General features: G+C 40.0%; 1 non-coding gene and 1 pseudogene across 1 annotated transcript; one reads left to right on the top strand and one right to left on the bottom strand.

Annotated features, from left to right (window-relative positions):
- Positions 1–4,278: 4,278 nt before the first annotated feature.
- On the bottom strand, positions 4,279–4,470 carry LOC134498113 (U2 spliceosomal RNA). Its single transcript, XR_010067990.1, has one exon. It is a non-coding gene; the product is annotated as a U2 spliceosomal RNA (small nuclear RNA).
- Positions 4,471–14,153: 9,683 nt separating this feature from the next.
- Positions 14,154–14,895, top strand: LOC134496214 (VIP36-like protein; annotated as a pseudogene).
- Positions 14,896–19,942: the final 5,047 nt, after the last annotated feature.

Here is a 19,942-nt window from a genome sequence, read left to right as displayed (position 1 = left end):
GGGAGACACCAAGGACAACAGGCTGGCATTCCTAGACTGTGAGGTTCTTATTGGAACCAGTGGCAAGCTAGAAATAGAGATTTACAGGAAACCCATACACACAGACCAATACCTGATGTTTGACTCCCACCATCCACTGCAGCACAAACTAAGAGTCATCAGGACATTACTTCACAGGGCAGAAACCATCCCCACCTCCATGGATGCCAAAAAGAAAGAAAACCAGCACCTGAGGACAGCTCTGAAGGCCTCTGGGTATCCAAATTGGGCCTTCATTAAATCTAAGTCTACCCCCAGACCCAAAACAACAGCAGACAGAGCTGAGACCCAGAGTCAATGGAAGAACCTGGTCATTCCTTACAAGGCTGGCATGTCAGAAAGGATAAAATGGGTATTTGGAAAACACCACATACCTGTATTTTTCAAACCCACTAACACACTGAGACAGAGGCTTGTACACCCTAAAAATCCAACACCGAAACATAAGAGGAGCAATGTAGTATATGCAATCCAGTGCAGTGAGGAGTGTTCTGAGCTCTACATTGGAGAAACCAAACAGCCTTTACAGAAGAGGGTGGCCCAACACAGGAGGAGCAACACCACAGGACCAGAATCAGCAGTTTACCTTCATCTAAAAGAAAAAGGACACTCATTTGAGGACAGTAATGTTCACATTTTGGACAGAGAAGATAGGTGGTTTTATCCTGTCAGATAATTATTAGACTGCTTGGAAAATCCAAATAATTGACAAATTACATAAATTGGGGTTCTCATACTGAATATACCATGGTGTCACTTAGAGGTGGGTGGTGAGTTTTTTTGGTGCCTTCAAGTCAGTGTTGACTCCTGGCAACTAATCCTAACCCTGCAGTTTTCCTGACAAGATTTCAGAAATGGTTTGCCACTGCTTTCTTCTTAGGGCTGAGAGAGGGTGACTGGCCCAAGGTGACCCAGCTGGCTTTGTGCCTAAGGCAGGACTAGAACTCACGGTCCCCTGGTTCCTAGCCTGATGCCTTAACCACTACTCCAAAGTGACTCTTTATAGCTCAGATGGGGCATAGCAAATTTCATTTTAAAGCAGCATTATATATCTGGCCCATGTTAAGAAATTCAGAGGGCCTTTACACTATTCTGCTTTAATATCTTACCATCAGCAGTATTGGAGGGTAAATACCACAAAATCCCCTGCACTGAAAGGCTTTGTCCCTGCAAAGATGGGAGCATTCAATCTTGGGATCACGGCCTGCTATACTGTCATTTTTACCAAGAGAACTGTAGTGAGCTACTGAGACCTCTCTTCTTAGCCCATTTCCAGGTCAGACAGAAGCATTCAATGTGCAGCTTCTTTTGGCAGATAGAGATCTCAAGACAACCCATGCTGTTGCAGACTTTACATTTGTAGTCTGTAGAATTTGTGTGTTGTTGACAGCTTAACTAGGTTATGCATGACTACAGGCCTTTTTATCAGGCATGTTACACTGTAATTTCTATTACATATCATATTTTTCATTTATTTATTTTAATGATCTCTGGTTCAGTGACCTGTAATAAAGTTGGACTTTACTAGACTTGACTCGATCAGATCAGTGAAAACAGCATCATTGAGTTTCAGACCCCATTTTTGCAAGCTGATGGCAAAGACTTTCTCTCATTTGAATCTGCTTCTTAATATTCTCCTTGAAAGTATGTTTTCCTCCAGGTATTCCCTGCCATTTTGATGCTTGAATGTTTGCCTTCATTATTTCCTGTTCCTTCTGGCATAACTCATAGTTCTTTGTTTCACTGTCAACTATTCTCCCAGCTTGTAACACACAACACATTTCTGTTCCTCACTGAACATATGTTGCTGTGGCAGAATCTCTCAAGCACCCCTGGAGGATACCTGTCCTTCAGTTGACAATCAACAATAACAGTAGTAATGAAATACCATGTGTGTGAGAGAGAAAGATTATTGCTTCAGTTCATCCATCTTTAAAACAGGAGTGAAATACACAACAGTTTTAGAGAAAACTGATGCAGACTGGGCAATATGACTGAATCAGGATGCGCCAATCTGGAGTTTAGATTTCAACAGGTTGAAGGGTTACACATACCTGACAGTACTTTTTACGTAGCCCAGTATGGCCAACTTCAGAATAAACACATGTGGGATTGCCTTGAGCATCAGTGTCCATGGGTAGGGATCAAAAAAATTGAGATGGTGATTTGTGGCATCACAATTGAAGCCCACACCTTATGTAGGTCTGGAGCAGGGCTTCTGTTGTAATGCTGCAACTGCCACCTTGACTTTTTGGACACTCTGCTCCTTACCCTCAGGGGCCACTGACATTGGTAGAAACTTCCTCTGCATGCAAAGGCCTTGGGGAAACTAGTTCAGCTGGTCTTCTTTAATTAGGTGCTCCTTCTTTATGAAGAATCTCTGCAGGAGCCAGGAATGAGAAATGCTTCTTCTGTTGATCGGTGCTTAGTAATGGAGTACTCCTTCTGTGGTATTCCTCTTTGAAACTGTTACCTCAGAAAGGACCTTCTTCCCAGTATAACTATACATCCTTTAAGATCACTTCTGAAGCACCACGTATGCAGATAGGAGAGTGACTCAACACCAACGCCACGGCTGTACTTCTCCAAAGTCACGGCTTTCCTCTTTTAGCATCTCTGAACCTGTCCTGCAATCTGCAAAGAGTGCCGGAAGTTTTAGCACAACGGCTGCATGGGTGAGGCTTCTGTGGGGCTGTTTTGCTTTTTTGCATTTTTTCCCCAATATTTCTTTCAGTTCTTTATTTCAGCAGCAGGGTATAAATAATAAACCAAATAATCAGAAGTAGTCTGCTCCAATCAATCACTTTCACTAAATGTAAGACATCAATCTAAAACACACAAACTTTCTTTTGCTTTGCAAAGGAAGAGCCAGTTTTACACGAAGAACACGAAAAAAAAGGATCCCTAGTCAAGTCAACAAGTAAAACAAGAAGCATTAAGAAACAAAATGGCTTTACAATCAGCAGTTGTAACACCACACGGTTAAGGAATCCACTCATTGGCATTCACATGACTCTTAAAGCAGCGGCACTTTTCTTTTCACAACTGCATGGAAGCCTGAAAAAAAAAAATTGGCTACAGGAGTAGCAGGGATATCTGAAGCCCTTGGATGGTCAGATCTGGTAATTGAACTTGGCGCTTGCAAATCAACATCATGCAGACATATCCATAATAAACAGTGGTGGCCTCAGAGCTCTTCCTCACATGTTGATTTGCTTCATTTGCCCTTGAGTCAGGAGGCAATCTATTGACATAAAGTGTGCTGCCCCCAGGCCAGGCAAATGGCTGCTTTTGCACAATTTAATCTGGAGTAGTTTCAGGGTAGCGATTGGTAGATTCCATGGCATCCTTTTCCTTGTCACCCAGCATCATCTACCAGCAGGAAACTGGCATCCAATCACTTTACTAAATTATAATAGGATGGGATAGAGGGTTCAAGCCTTAATCCACCTTTATTTATTTAGCCTTAATTTGTATTGTTTACTACAAATAGTAAATTGTCATGTGAAATAACCTCATTGGTGCTCCCATGTCCAGATTGTCCAGATGACTGCAGGTTGGAAAAAGGGTGCTGTCAGAGAAATACAAGCTCACCACTTCCAAACTGCACCAGCTGAAGATGGCTCTAGGCTGTCTCAGGAGTGGGCTAGGGATGAGTTGAAGGAATCTGTCAAAGTCAGTGGCCCTGTGGGGGAAGGAGGGGAGTATTCAAAAAGTCAAGATGGCTGTTTTGTGACATTTCTTCTCACATTTTTCACAATGTTTTATTTATTTTATTTTAATTTTATTTTTATCCTGCCTTTATTATTTTTATAACTAACTCAAGGCAGCGAACATACCTAATACTCCTTCCTCCTCCTATTTTCCCCACAACAACAACCCTGTGAGGTGAGTTGGGCTGAGAGAGAGGGCCTGGCCCAGGGTCACCCAGCTGGCTTTCATGCCTAAGACAGGGCTAGAACTCACAGTCTCCTGGTTTCTAGCCCAGCACCTTAACCACTAGATCAAACTGGCTATGAAATATTCAGCCACGCAATAAGAACATTTTTTTCCTGGAAAATTTTATTTGTCTACCTTTTAATTTAGGGCAAGCACAGTTAAGTATTTCATGCCAAATGAAATACTGGAAGTACAACCAATATCATACAAATGTTGAAGTGGCAATTTTATGTGTATAAAACAATGTCCACTAACAGAACAGATTTGAAGACATACAGTAAAAGAAATTTCTGCTTTTATTTAAACTTCCTCTACCAAGGCATAGTAGAGGAATGTTGATTTTTTTTCTTTTTGTCAAAAATCGAAACACAAATTAAAATATAGATATATTTCTCAAATGAAGTTTCATTTACACATTGCTTGGGTTGGTCTACATTAAACTGGTAAGAACAGATACTACACTTGATCTTAGCCAAAAGGCCAAGAAGCGATGGCCTACATTTGATATGGAATGAGTACATAAAGTACAGAATGAGCTGTCCAACATGATCAAAGATACAATTTTTCCATCACTTCACCTTGCCTGTAACATATTTTTAGTCTTGTGTGAATCAACCCTGATGAACCTCACCATGTACTTTGTCTCATGGAAGTGAAACACCATCTCCACAAGGCCTTGACATTGCTCCACTTCACTCTGAGAAGGGTGCCCAGAAGCCACATATGTCAAAGCCACATGTACTGGCTCAGCCGGGTAGCAGCTCATCTCAGCCTGGATATCCAGAATATTCCTTTGCAGCATTGCTCTGAAATGACTTTGAATAGCCTGGTAAGTTTGGACAGAAGAGTCTCAACTCAGCAGTTTGGAAAACACCAAATCAGAGGCTGGTCTGAATCTGAAGCAACATTCAGAAACCCAAACAAAATGGGATCAACTACATAGGCATGCTAGACCCTTCCAAGGGCCTGTCCAATTTGAGAGAAATAAATGCAGAGATTAAAAACCTAGACTACTTTAAATCCTGTGGTTTTTTAACTGCCTAAAACTTTCCAGAAAGGGGATTTAATAGGACTAACTTACATTTTTTAATTATGTGCCATCAAGTCATTGTTGACTCTTAGTGGCCACATAAAGTAGATAGATTTTCTCCACAACGATCTGTCCATAATCTGGTCTTTCAGGTCTCCCAACGGTGCACTCATTGCCACTGTAACTGAGTCCACCCACCCTGCTGCTGGTCGTCCTCTTCTTCTCTTGCCTTCCACCTTTCCCAGCATTAGAGTCTTCTCCAGAGAGCTGGGTCTTCACATAATGCGTCTGAAGTAGGATATAAACAATTTCATGACATCAGCATGCAACACATTTGCCACATTTTTCCTTGCAGTTTTAAACAGAGGTTCAAAGATTTAAAATGGTGTTCAAAGATTTAGAAATGTCTACCAAATATGCTACTGAAAGTTGAACCATTTTGTCTATAAATGCATGCTGTAACCCTTCTTTCTTCTGTTGCTTGAAGAAAATTTAATCTTTCATCTGAAATAAACTCAAAGGCATGATCCATTTGGAAAGCCATTCAGCCTCTATGTGAAACAGAATTGTTTCATGATGTACACCCATGAGGTGCTACAAAAATATTTTGTATTTAGAGCACTCTTCTTCCCAAAATTTGCAGCCCTGATGGCCAATTCAACAAATCACAGTGATCATTTGGAATTGTTTTAGTAGCCAAAATTTATCTGAGTATAACCACGAGTCATGATTGTAGCAGTTGTTTTCTTACACCAATGTAAGAAATTTAGCAAAGCATCATCAGCACACCTATGGACACACCAACCAGTTTTTCCCATGAAAGTTTATTCATTTTTTTCAAAGTCAGAAATCATTTTCATATCATCAGAAGTCTTTGATGTGGTCATTAATTCTTAATTTTTTTTAAAAAAAGCATTCCCCTCCACAAATTTCATCAAACATAAATAATTGACAACATTGTGCTACTTAGTAGAAGGAACTACTAAGGAGACAAACAATCAAGCAGAAAACAATTCCCTAATCAAGGAACTACCAAGGAGAAAACCACACCAAGATTGGCAGGGCAAGCTACTGTGTATAAACAGGGAGCAAATCCCACACTCACTCGCACTGATGTTATTTCCTAGTTGGGTAATGAAATGTCTGCAAGCAAACAACCAAGCTCAGGGAGCACCACCAAAAAAAGTTAAGCTCTAACTGTCTCCATAGCTTGAAATGTAAATTCTTCCAGCTGCTCATGGATCCAACCTTTCACTGACTATTCAGGAAATCAAATTTATGATAGTTCCTTTGTGCTTTTGGCCCCTAGCACAATATCAGCAGCTTTCAGCCAGCAAGGCTTCAGACGAGTTTTTTCTATATTGTTTTGTTTTTAAGTTTTACCAAGAAGCAATGATAGTTCATAAGACGCTTATACTACTTTGTCTGAAATTTGATGAAAAGTTCCAATAGAGTATTTCTAACTTCACGTCTTTCAAATTTTGAAGCTGAGCACCCAAAAAATTCCACTGGCTTATCTTTCAGTTTACTGTGGTTTATTGTCAAGTATTGCTCAAGTGACTAGGTTTCATGGCATTGCTAAGAACTAAGTAGCATAACATGCACTGAAGATGGTCAATCCTATTCTTTTCAATGACATAAAGCCATATATAATATATATTCCTTTTATCAATCAGGAAATAAATCAAATAAAGTAAATCTAGGCAGATGAGTGAAAGACGCAGATAATTTACAAGATCACAATACATGAAATGTATTTGAATGACTACTGTTGTGAAAACAGTCCAAACAAACAAAAAAACAAAAAACAAAAAACAAGACACTCAAAAAGCTGGACAATATTTAAGTTTAAGGCTATGCCTAGTGGATGGAGGACATGAGGACAAAAAGAAGGACATGTCCTGCTTTGAAGACATATGGTAACCCTCTACAAGCTAACTTACAAGTGCTGGTATTTGCATTTACTAGTATGAGTACTGTACATATACCTACTATCTTATATATCTTATTCCCCACCAACAATCATGAGGCAAAAACAAACAGTCCCAATTGCTTCCAAACATTCATAAAAGTGCTAGAAAAAAAGTTTAGAAAAAAAGAATGGTAACGTATATAACTTTCTGAATAGCAGCGTCTCCACCAATTGAACATCAAAAAAACAAAAAAATAAAGGCATTTGCAATTCATGGGATGTAATTTTAAAAATTATTCATATGGCGCTAATTTTTTTCTAAAAATTTCACCTCCTTGCAATGTCCCTTGGAATTTCTCTTCTACCCCCCCCCCAAGTCTGGGACTACTGTTCTAGAAGAAAAACTAAGAATGGAAATGGAGGTATTAAAAGTACATCGAAGATTGGTTGAAGAAACATTTGGAAGAATGAAGATTGGTGCATAAAAGGAGAAGAAATCAGAAACATTATGTATAACTAACCACAAATATCTTTTTTTACCCACCACATTCAAGAGCCAGCTCTTTTAATGTGATTAGTACAGCCACAAAAGAAAAGTGGAAAACAGCATGGAGAAATACATAATCTAACACTCAACCTTGTAGAACACCTGGTAAATCATTTCGCGTAATTAGAATAGAAATCTAACAGCCACTCAACCTTCTTCTTCTCCCTGCCATTTTCCATATATAGCCGTAGGAAGGGGAAAGTACAAATTTTGGCAGACATAATGTCTGTTTTTCAATAGCCCTCTGAAATACCAGACCACTCATGAAGTTTTGTGAAAGTTCCAGTTGGGTACTGCTTCCCTTGGAGGAAATCCAGCTTTATTCCAAAGAGTCCTACAATCTTTCCAAAGGACCCCACAATTCAGGATCCTGGCAAATCTGAGACATGTGCATGTATCCAAATAAATTTTCCTTTACATATCTGCAAACATATTTGATATCCAATAAACTTTCCCTCATTCAAATTCACTTATTCAAACCACTAGATATTTTGAGCTTATAGCCTTATGACCCTGCAAACAATATTTGACCCTGTAATGTTGGCTGGACTCAAATATTATGCTAAACCAAATGTAGATGGTTGCTTGTTTGTCACTTAGCATGATGTATGAACTCAGCCAATTTTGAAAAGCCTATTTTCCATAGAACACAACATTTATTCTAATAACATCTACTGAAAAAAAAGATGTTCTGGCTGGATTTTGCTCTTTCAGAATCCAAGATCTTAGTTTATATGACTACTCCAGAATGAGTTCAAAAATTCAAAATGAAGTTTACACGTGGCTCTCTATTAAATATGCTGGTCAGCACTGAACCATTAGTTAAAAATCATAAACAAAACAATCCTAGATGCGTCCACAGGAGCTAGTGCTTTTGTGAGAATGGTGAAAGCAGTGTCACGCCAACATGATACAAGCTCCACCCCTCTTATACATGCATGTGATGTCATTACATGATGACAGCACTGTTGCAGCCATTATCTTGATGTTTCTGCCCATACCCTGCAGTTGCCCTTGGAGCCCTCTGAATAGCTATCCTTGTTAAATGGGGTTGACTAAATGGGCCTTTTTATTTCTTTTTTTCCAGTATACAGCACTGGGTGATTTTCCTCCCCCATAGACCCCACCTATCCACAGACAAGACAGGAAACTTGACTTGAGGATACTGTCCATAAATGCAGATGATTGCCATCACAGAGGATCTGTCAGGATAAGTAAAGTAGTGTTCCCCAACACTGGCCTGCCTCATACAGTATGTCTGAATTTCAACTCTCAGAAATTCCTAACTATTTTCTTTAAGGGATTCCAGAAATGTTCAGGCAGCCACTTGGTTGTACTGTAGTTTTCACAAAAGAATGCCACCATTCCACTGCCAAAGGCAAAAGCCAGGATCCAAAGAGCAATCCGCAGACGTCTATACATATGCGAGGTCCTCTGCAGCTCCATTTATCCTTTCAAGTCCTGCTGGCAGGTTAGGACAGGAATGGTAGAGCAATATAGTGTAGTGGTTAAAGTACTGGGCTGACAGTAGAGAGATCCAGGTTCTACTCCACTCTCAGCTATAGGAGCTCACAGTGTGACTTGGGTTAGTCTCTCTCTCTCTCTCTCTTAGCCCAACCTACTCAGTTGCTGCTGTGGGGAAAAATGGGAGGCGGGAATATTGTGTATATCCCCTTGAATGAAATGTGGCAGAATTTTCACTTTTCCCCCAGATTTTTTTAAAATTGTAGAGCCTTTATTGTTCTTCATGAATTTCTCCCTCAAAAAGACTACATACATTAGTAATTGTTGCATTTTCTTGATGCCATTATGCACAGGTCATCATTTTGACATCATCATGGTTTGCTGCAGATGCTGCTGGCATTATCTTCAGTTTTACAGAATGTGGAGAATAATTGAAAGCCATCCTCTTTGGAAGGACTGACTATTGCCTTACCCAGTCAAGGAAGCTGTTCCATCTCTGATCTCCCAGGTCTAACTAGTAAATCAGAAATTATTTGTGGCTGAACCCACCTTCCTAGTGATTCTGTGCTGATGGTGGGAAACAATAAAAATGTATAGTAGTTTTTGCCAATTATGCCAGTTGTCTTAACATGATTTTATGGGGGAGGATTTTGAGAGACCTAAAACTGAATTCCATCTATTCAAGCCTCTCAAGAAAAGGTCCATTTATCTGAATATCTGATAAATGTCATATCAAAAAGTAGGAGATTGGCATATTTACAATAAGCCTGGGCAGCGCTTTATCAAGGGCATTCTCATAATAACTCCTCTGGCCATCAAGGCTTGAGAAAAATGTGAAAAAAGATGAAAAAATATTGCACTTACTACATTCTAAAATCTATGAGATTGCCAAGGGGTCTCTTCTATCTTTAAGTTTTAACATATTACATATTATAACATACTGAAATTCACTTCTGCTGGGTCCATGGTGGACTGCATGAAAGAGCCAGGACTCCCACAGTAAATGTCTCATGTTCAATCCCTGATTTATTAAAGAATTACCAGAACTAAATGTAGCCAATACTGTTCTAAAGTGACCTCTAGTGTTGCTGTAAGAAATTACCTATTTTTCTTCATCATGGCTGGAATGGAATTTCAGACTGCTGTCCTGAGTCACTTTATGAGCATGAGCATGGTTTTCAGAAAGCCATCATCCAATGCATCATCTGTAACATAAATAAAAATGACTGGGCTTAAAAGAAACCCAATAGAAACTTGTAAATTTTGGGCTAGAGAAATATCCAAGTGTCTGTTCTTCAGTGAAATGATTTGCCTATTGTTGAATTCTTTTAAGATTTAGAACATTTTCGATTTACTGTGTAATTTAATCTGTAATTTAAGGTCATTGATTTTGCAGTGGACCTGCCAGGTGGAACACTCATTCTTTCTCTCCTTCTCAAAAGGCTGAAAATTGTCAATACAGTAAAAGGCTAAGGGCAATGATGTTCTGCCATTTCTCAGTATAAATTATCTTCTTACCTTCATATCTCAGACATGGTTCTAATCTAGTTCTTCAGGTGCTGTATTGTGCTGGCAGACAGAAATAAGGCTTAAGCATGGGAAAGGTGAAAAAAGTACAATTCACCGATCCACTGGGACTGGTCACTACTAACCACTATAATACTAACACTTAATTTGTGTAGCGCTTATGAGCAGCCTATGCTAGCAAATTTCATTCAGCCTGGCCTAAATATGTATGATTTGAGCTTATGCAGACCATATTACAGAGAAGCCTTCTCCAGCCTGACACCATCCAGATGTGTTGGGAGTACAACTTATAGGTTGCTTAGCTGGTATGGCCATCAGACTAAGAATTCTGGCAGGTGTAGTTCTAACACATCTGGACTAGAGATCATCAGGCTGTTATAGGCCCTCAGCCAACCATGGATTTTGGGCCCTCTTTCTCAGTTATCACTCCATGGCAGTAACTGAGTACAGCTACAAGAAGATGTACTTATCCAACTGCTGGAACTAACAAATCTGCACAGTTTGAAACAGTATTCAAAAAGAGGCTCTATCTGTCTATGAATTCAGGCACCCTACTGTCATCCTGAATCTTTAAAATGGTGTTTCTCCTTGTCAGAAATGTGGATATCAATTTGTAAACCTTAAGCTGTTCTTGTTGTTTTACATTAGCACCAACAGCACTGGAGAGTATTCCCTTGCAAATTAATTTTAAAGCACATTCATGTGTGTTTTTGAGCAGAATAGTGACCAGATGTCTTGAAACGCCTGTAGCAATGCAGAATCACTTCCTTGACCCAGAAGAAATCTGGGCCAGGTTTCCAATATGCTCTGGTTTGTGATGGGTGGCTGATTTGCCAAACTGTTCAACTCCCTTTCTCTGCTGCTTCAATGAGCAAGGAAATCTCTCTTTCCCCTCCCCTTTTCCTTTCTGTTATTAATCTCAGTGTGGTGACCAGAAATACAGGGTCATGCAGCAAATTGCCACAGTCAGGGAATGATGGTAGAGACAGAAATAATATTATTTAAGAACAGGTTATATATTCAACTTTTCAGCCTTGGCTCCGTAAAATATAACAAAGTGGAGTAATTCACTCTTGCAAGCATGGACATTGAATAATAGATTGCCCTTGCTTGCTGGCTATAGCGGCTTCCACTGTTATGCTATACATCAAGGAGAAGAACTGATAAAGTCTTATGAGATTTTTTAGAGTTGTGGCTTATATTGCTTTATGTATATCCCAATATGCTCACTTGATCCTAAACTGGAAAACGAGTGAGTCTGCAAATCCAGTAAGGCTGTCTTCCCCAAAAGTCACTTCCAGTTTGCAGTCCAAGGGAAGCAGATGGATACTGGATCAAAAAACAAAACAAAATATTTTTTTTCCAGTATAGGAATATGAATTAGCTACTTGTTTCTTTAAAGTTTAAGACATATGATTCCAAATAGATAGGGTTTTTTTTAGATTGGCCGCTTCTTTGTTCAAAGAACTGTCCACAAATCGTTACCCCAAGCATGAATGACAAGAATGTCAGAATACTTCCTGCTTCTTGTGTAAGCTCTTTTTAAATAAAAGAATCATGATAAGTTGTTTCTAATAACACAGTTGCAAGCTAAGCTGAAGGTATATGGACATCTTTTTGCCTGGTGTTTTTCTTTTAATCTTACACACCATATGCAGGTAAGTCCTTTTGCAGTGGAAAATTGCACATTTTGTCTCTCTTTGGACCACAGATGCAAATGTTCTTTCTACCCCTAGAGGTCACTATGATCCAGCTTGTTTAATTAAATCAATCCTCTCTGGCAGACATCCAATGGAAAAGGAATATATTCCTGAGCACAAGGTAACTTCCTGTAGACTCTGTTTGGGTGTAAAATCTGCAGGCATTTTATAACTCGTCACATATTCCTAGCTTTGCTTCCCTGACTGTTCAAGCTTGCAATTAGGTCCCCAGCAGGTACTTTTCTCTTGTGTCCTGAAGCGATAAGGAGAGTGTTGGGGTGGAGATTTCTTGGCTGGGTTGTAGAATTGTAAAACTGTAGACACAATGATTGGAGCGGGGTGGGGGCACAGTTGATTTTTTAAAATAACCATTGTCTTGTACTGTTTTTTATGGAAGACCTTGTGACTTCTGTGTTGCCAAGAGAAGTGCAGGACCAAACAGGTTTGCATCAGATTTCTATATGTGAATGTATTTGTTAATTTATACTGTACTTGAATATACATCTCGCTGTGAGATGGGGAAGGCAGTAATAGCGTAACCTGCATGGCTGCACTAAAGCAGGATTTCCACTAGTGGCTTCTGGCCTCTAGAGCTATCCTGTACTCTTTCTACCTATATAAAAGTTAAGGAGGACAGGTGTCAAAAATGGTTGTGGGTGATGCCAGAAGACACTTGAAAATGCTGGAAGTCATTAGTGGGGAAATGGCCAACAAGCTGATGAGCAACTTCCCATCTTTTTTCCCCCTTTCTTTATCTATTCATTGTGGCACACCAGGACTCAAGGATGGCGTATAAAAAAATCATCTTTCTATGATAGTTTTCCCCAGCCAGTAACTCTCCTTGAGATTGTCTTTATACAATTATTATGATCATTGTAGAATTATTGCAAACTGCTCAGTATACAATATTTCAAACAAATGATAAATACATAATCAACTGCGTTTGAATGGAAGAATCCTTCAATGGAGGTCTTTTTGGAATGGCCGCTGTAACCAAAAGATCCTTTCCACCATTTTTAAACTCAGGTGAACCCTCAAATGGAAATAGGAGGGAAAATAATGGTGTCTAAACATTCAAATGAAAGTAATTTGACCTCCTTTTACTTCATCTTTGCAAACTACAGGATGTACTTTATCTCACTTCCAAGAATATCGTATTCCTTACTTTTTTTCCATCAGTAGGTTGGAAAATAGTGTTCTAAATTCTGTGTTAGATTTTTTTTATCTCCAAGGGATTTAATAATCCTGTATATACTGTATGTTTACATCTAAAATGCTTTTTGTTCCATTTACACTGCATTGTATGTGGGATTTAATTCCAGCCAAAGAAGGAAATGACTTCCCCTCAGAATAACATTGACTGGCCTCTTCTAGGGATGGGGTAAGTATTAAAAATACAAGGGTTTAAAAAAGCAAGTCTGCCCTGTTCAGATTTTGAGTTTGACCCAGTCCCCTCCAATTCAACCACCAGCATCCCATCTTCGACAATCCTTTATTTTCTGAAAGAAAAAAAAGGAGAAATGACATGTAATGGAAACAGGACAATAGAATAGGAAAGGCCTCAAACTTAAAAGGCCCCATACTTAAATTTCCATAGCATCCAATTTTCTAATGGATGCCATTTGCTTTATGACAAGGAATTACATGTGGAACATTTTATGTAGTGCTGAGAAGAAGGTTGCTTCAAGTGACATGTTCAGTCTAGAGTCCTACTGGAGATCATGGGGTTGTACTGAAGTGCAGAGAGAGGAAGATGGCAGCGGCGGTTCGACAAGCTGGTGGCAGGAATGCTGGGCTCTTGTGGTGGCTACTGCTGCTGCTGCTGCTGCTTTGGGGAATCTGGGCGGAACAGATGGAGGAGCACCTGAAGTGGGAGCACTCGCTCACCATGCCTTATCAGGGTGTTGGATCACCCAGTTTCTCCTTGTGGGAACTTGTGGGCAATGACCCAGTTTGTTTGTCTCAGTTCGGATATCCAAAGCAAAAGGGTGCTTTCTGGAATAGAGTGCCTTGTTACTTGAGAAACTTGGAGATGGAAGTGCATTTCAAAATTCATGGGCAAGGGAAAGAAAACCTCATTGGAGAGGCTTTGCCATCTGGTACACAAAGGATTGAATGCAGCCAGGGCCAGTCTTTGACAGCAAGGATAACTTCATAAGGCTGGGTGTATTTGTAGATACCTACCCAAACAAGGAGAAGCAGCAGGAACATGTGTTCCCATATGTCTTGGCAATGGGTTGCTTGCCTATGACAATGACAGGGATGAGAGGCCGACTGAACTTGGTGGTTACACAGCCATGGTGTGCAACCCGGACCACAACACTTTCCTGGTGGTCTGCTACGTGAAGAGGAGCCTTACCATCTTGCTTGATATTGACAGAAAGCATGAATGGAGAGATTGCATCAAATTCCTGGAGTCCATTTACCACATGGATACTTCTTTGGAATCTCTTCTGTCATGGGAGACTTGTCAGACAATCAAAACATAATTTCTCTGACATTGTACCAGCTGATGGTTGAATGGACACTGGAGAAAGAGAAGTGTGACAAAGAGGTCTTCCTTCCTGTGGTGGAGAACATGAAGCTCCCTGGGATGGAGATACCGATGGAACCCATGAGTGGCCTTGCTCTCTTCTTGATAGTCTTCTTTTCACTGGTGGCCATGGTCTTCTCCATCGTCACTGGCATTATCATTTACAACAGATGGCAAGAATAGAGCTGGAAACATTTCTACTGATCTGCAGGCCTTCTCTTTGATTCCTTGTGCCTTCTTCTGGACAGCCATCAGATTTTATCAGCAAGGGGTGGTCATGGAAACAGGCAGCTCATCTTGGGAAGCCCTGTCCAGTGGGCTTCTGGGTGTCTAGCTCCTAAACCTAACACTGGGCTGATGTTTAGATTGGTGGGCTCTTTGTGGTGGTGAGACACCATTATCTCTGCTCTTTCCTTTGTCTTCTTTCAACTAAATTCTTAGCACTGGCTTTCAGTGGGATGTGACAGGCTTTGTTAGTACCTCCCTGAAGATCTAGCACACAGTGGACTGTCATGTCACTGTTGATTCATTTGGGGGACATTTAATCAATGATTTGGAGCTGCCATCCTCTGTTCTCCTGGTAGAGTTTGTTGGAAGATGGGAACTGTGGTTTAGGGAATCTCAGGATAGCAGCTGCTGGTGCAGTGAAAAGGAAGCCAGGATATGGTAATCAGCAGTAATGAACTGAATGTTTTGGAATACTTTAAGTAGCATATCTTTGTCTGGATGACAAAGGCTGAACCCTTGCAGCTTAAAGAAAACCAAGGCCATTATCTTGTTCAGTAATGCAACACCACTCTTTTCTTCTGTTCTTTGTTGAACAGGGCAAGCATCACAGTGAAACCACTATCCTGCTGAATAAACCAATGTGAATCTGTTTGCTCCTTAAGCACAGCAACTCTCTCCTTCTTCATCTACTTTCTCCCCATATGCCCCTCCCATCTGTTCTCTTGACATTTTTGGCTGCCCCAACAGTCCTTGCTGTTCTTTCCCTGGGTGAAACAAGTTGGCCCTTGGTGAAGAGATGAAAGTGTGGTTTCTACTTTTGAAATAGACCAAAAACATGATCCTCTAGCTAAGGCAATTGTGGATAAATCCTTGAGGCACGGAGACAAGGCTTTACTTTTGGCTATATCAGCAAAACCTGAAAAGAAATGCTTGTTTGACAACAGGGTTGCATTTTCCAGGGTCAAAGTGATTGTTGAATGTTTGGGTCAACATTTGGAAAACTCTGAAGCTTGTTGGCAGCCGGTGGGATTTAGAGCAGGGAGTGTTGTTAGTTAGACTGCTTCAAAAGATGGCTTCACTAACCACGACTGATCATCCCTGCATCATTCAAGAATGAACAGTTCACAGAGAGTAATAGCAGAACCAGTAAGTGATGCCTTGGGCATTGAGCATAACCTCTAAAATCTCCCCAAATGGCATGCCTGGCCTCAGCAGTTGGGGCTGGCGAATCTCAAGGATGTCTCATGGGGGAAAGTTAGCCTGCAAACAGATGTGGCCCAACCTGAGATTTCCCTGATAACAAACACTTGTAAATTATTCTTCTAAGAAAAAAAATGCTGCTAACTGACTTTGCTGATGTTAGATTTTCTGAAGCCAGCTTTTCTGGCTGTTATTCAGAGGAATTTGGCCTCACTTCATCTCCCTGGCTACCTGATCCACCAATTCCTTTTAGTTAAATTCACTCCTGCCTCTGTGCTGGCAGGTTTCCTCCTCCTACAGATCAGATCCTCCCTCCCTCCCTCCCCACGATTTGCTGGTTGGAGGAAAAAAAGGGCAGAGTGATCCTGCTGAATCAATCCATTGCCATATTCTATTCAATTTCCTCCCATCCAATTCTGTTTTTCTTTCTCCATCCCCAGCATTTGATGACCACTGAGCACACCTCATTTTCTTTGGACAATATGGGTTTTGTTGACTTTACAGATTATTTCCAACCTAAAGATTTTTCATTGTTCTGCACTCCTTGGAATCCTTCAAGACCGCTGATCAGCATGGATATATGATGCTATATTAGCAATATAATGAGATGCATCACAAATAGAGGGAATTTATCAAAAAGATAACTGGGTGTTGGGAGAAGATGTCAGATGTTTTAATTGCCTAAAGCAAAAGGAAACATTTAAAAAATGTTTCTTGTGTAACTTTTCTTTTTTAGTAGTGCTTTGTCCACCTAGAATAAGTTTGACCGTGATTACCGTTATGACGTGAAAGTAGATTCAGAGATATTCTATTCTATTCTAGAGTTGTAATAGAAAAGCCAAAAATATTATTTAAACATCAGAACCTGGCTATTCCTCTGTTTCTATTAAGACTTAAATGGACCTTTTATTTTTGAAGGACAGTCATATGTTTTGCATGATATCAGTTATCTGGAATGCTCTCCCTGACCTAGTGCCTTCCAGATGTGCTTTGACTACAATACCCAGTATTCTGAACTGGCATGGGAGTAGCAGTACAAACTCACTGGAAGATGCCAATCATAGGCATCCAAGGATGAACAGAACTGTGAACTCAGGCAGCCTCCTACCAAGAGTAGGATATAGTGTCTCAACTTGAGGCAGAAACTGGAATTTGTAAAATGCAAATAAATAATATGAACTTTTAAAACATTAGACAGCCATGCCAAGTAACAACACACTCGTTAACATTTGTACTCCTAATTAACCTGATGTAGATCAGATTTCCAAATAAAACAATCTCAAATTATATACTGTATTGTCAATATGATTACCTTGTTAAATCTCATGTATCAGCTTATAATTGAAGATGCCATCAGATAACCAGCAGAGCACTTCCAGCATCTGAATATTTAAGAATTCCACAGCAAGGAGGATTCTTATAAAACTTACTTTCCTTTCAAAATCAGACTAATAATTTTGCTTTTCAGTTCTAGTGGAGGCCAGTTTCCATATCACTTCCACAAGCTGCAAACTGAAACAACTCTCAGACTAAAAGGAAGAACTCACCCAAGTGGTCAAGCATCATGTCATTTCTTATTCATGAAATATCTTTGATAACCAAATGTGATCTTTCAGGCCAACCTATCCCGCAATAAGTTTATTGTAGGAAATTATCTGGTGAATGAGCAGGAGGAATAAGGGAACTATTGCCTTCCCTGTTAACATTCTAGAAAGCTGTTATGACCTGCTTATTTAAAAGGCTTCAGCTGGGGAACTGTTGGGATGAGGGAGGACCCCTGCTACAGTATGTATGATAGTTGTTTATTTATTTGGCACAAAGATTACCATAAGTGCAATTTGTTGTTTCACTTTGGTTTTGCTGATGTTATTATTTTTCTATACTATTTTTAAGCCTCTTATGACTCTACGTCTCCATGGTTCAGAGCAGCATGTAAGGCAGCAATGTGCTTGAGCCTACTTGTATTGGGTTGAGAGCCCATCAGTGCCAGATTTAGGCTTGGTGACGCTTTAAGCTCTCTAAAGCTTGGAGGCCCCTTGTTAAAAAGTTACACCAGAAGGTCTCACTAAGGTATGTACCAAAACAGTACCTTGGGTCACCACAAAAAAAAATTGAAAACTTATATATGTTTTAATTATTTAATAGCAAGGTACTTAAATTGAAAAATACAAATTATTTTCAAATGAATGCATTTACTCATTACATATTTATCATTTGGCTGGCTTGATCTCTCTCATAGATTATAATATAGGAAACCCTGAGAACAATAGTTAAATGTAATTTTAAAAATAATTTTAAGATACATTAATATGTATACAAAATGCTGACAAAATAAGTAATCAGCATCACTTTTATTAATATACAGTTGTAATCGAAATTATTCAACCCCCGTTGCAAATCAGGGTGATTGTCAAAATGTACAGACTTTCAGCTGTTTGCAATGAACAAATCAAACAAAAGCAATCGAAATAACTCAACACACTGAATGCTTCAAGTGGTGTCCCCAAAGTCAACTGAAAATGCAACTTATGACTTCTCCAGTCTCAGAATTATTCAACCCCCTGAATAGAATCCATCACAACAGCACACATACAGTATGCAAAACAGGTGTTGTCTCAAGCACACCTGATGCAGCTAATCAAGGGCTTCATTAGTTGTGCCAGGTGTGCTTGAGCTGGAACACATGAAATACCTGAACTGGCTAGGGGTTTGTTGAGTGTCACGTTTGACTGCATGTTAGAAATACAGTATGGCTAAGTCAAAAGAATGGCCCAAAAAGGTAAGAGAAGAGATCATCGCCCTTCACAAACAAGAAACAGGATACAAAAAGATAGCGAAGGCACTGAATATTCTTAGAGACACCATTGGAAGCATAGTTCGCAAGTTCAAAGTTAAAGGAACAGTGGTTATACTACTTGGATGGGGCAGAAAAAGGAAGCTGTCAATGGCTGCAACCAGATTTCTGAAGAGGCAGGTTGAGAGAAACCCTCGAGTGACTGCAAAAGACCTGCAGCAAGACTTGGTGGCAACAGGCACTGAGATTTCAGTGAGCACAGTAAGGCCCATACTAAAGACAGAAGGTTTCCATGCCAGAACTCCAAGACGTACACCACTACTGACCCAAAAGCACAAGAAAAGTCAGCTCCAGTATGCTCAAAATCATATAAATAAGCCACAGAAATTTTGGGATTCTGTTCTGTGGAGCGATGAAACAAAACTGGAACTTTTCAGCCTGATGGATCAGTGGTATGTCTGGAGGAAGAAGAATGAAGCATACAGTTAAGCATGGTGGTGGCTCAGTGATGCTCTGGGGCTGCTTTGCATCCTCTGGCACTGGAAACCTGAAGCATATGGATGGCAAGATGGATTCATTGAAGTATCAGGAAATCCCAGGAGAAAATGTCATGCCGTCTATAAGGAAGCTGAAGCTTGGGCATCATTGGACCTTCCAACAGGACAATGATTCCAAGCATACCTCAAATTCCACTAAGGCTTGGATGCAGAAGAAGTCCTGGAAGATTCTACAGTGGCCATCACAGTGACCTGACTTGAACCCCATAGAAAATCTCTGGTGGGATTTGAAGAAGGCAGGTGCAGCACACAAACCCAAGAATATGACTGAACTAGAGGTCATTGCTTATGAGGAATGGGCTAAGATTCCTCAGGAACACTGCCAGAAGCTGTGTCTGGCTATGCATCTCATTTGCAGCAGGTCATAACAGCAAAAGGGTGCTCTACTAAGTACTGAAGATGGTTGCCATGAAGGGGTTGAATAATTTTGAGACTGGAGAAGTCATTATAAGTTGCATTTTCAGTTGACTTT

This window comes from Candoia aspera, chromosome 4, assembly GCF_035149785.1.
Source record: "Candoia aspera isolate rCanAsp1 chromosome 4, rCanAsp1.hap2, whole genome shotgun sequence".
In the NCBI taxonomy this organism is placed as follows: domain Eukaryota; kingdom Metazoa; phylum Chordata; class Lepidosauria; order Squamata; family Boidae; genus Candoia; species Candoia aspera.
The sequence above is the reverse complement of the archived record's forward strand: the minus strand, read 5'-3'. Positions and strand labels throughout refer to the sequence as shown.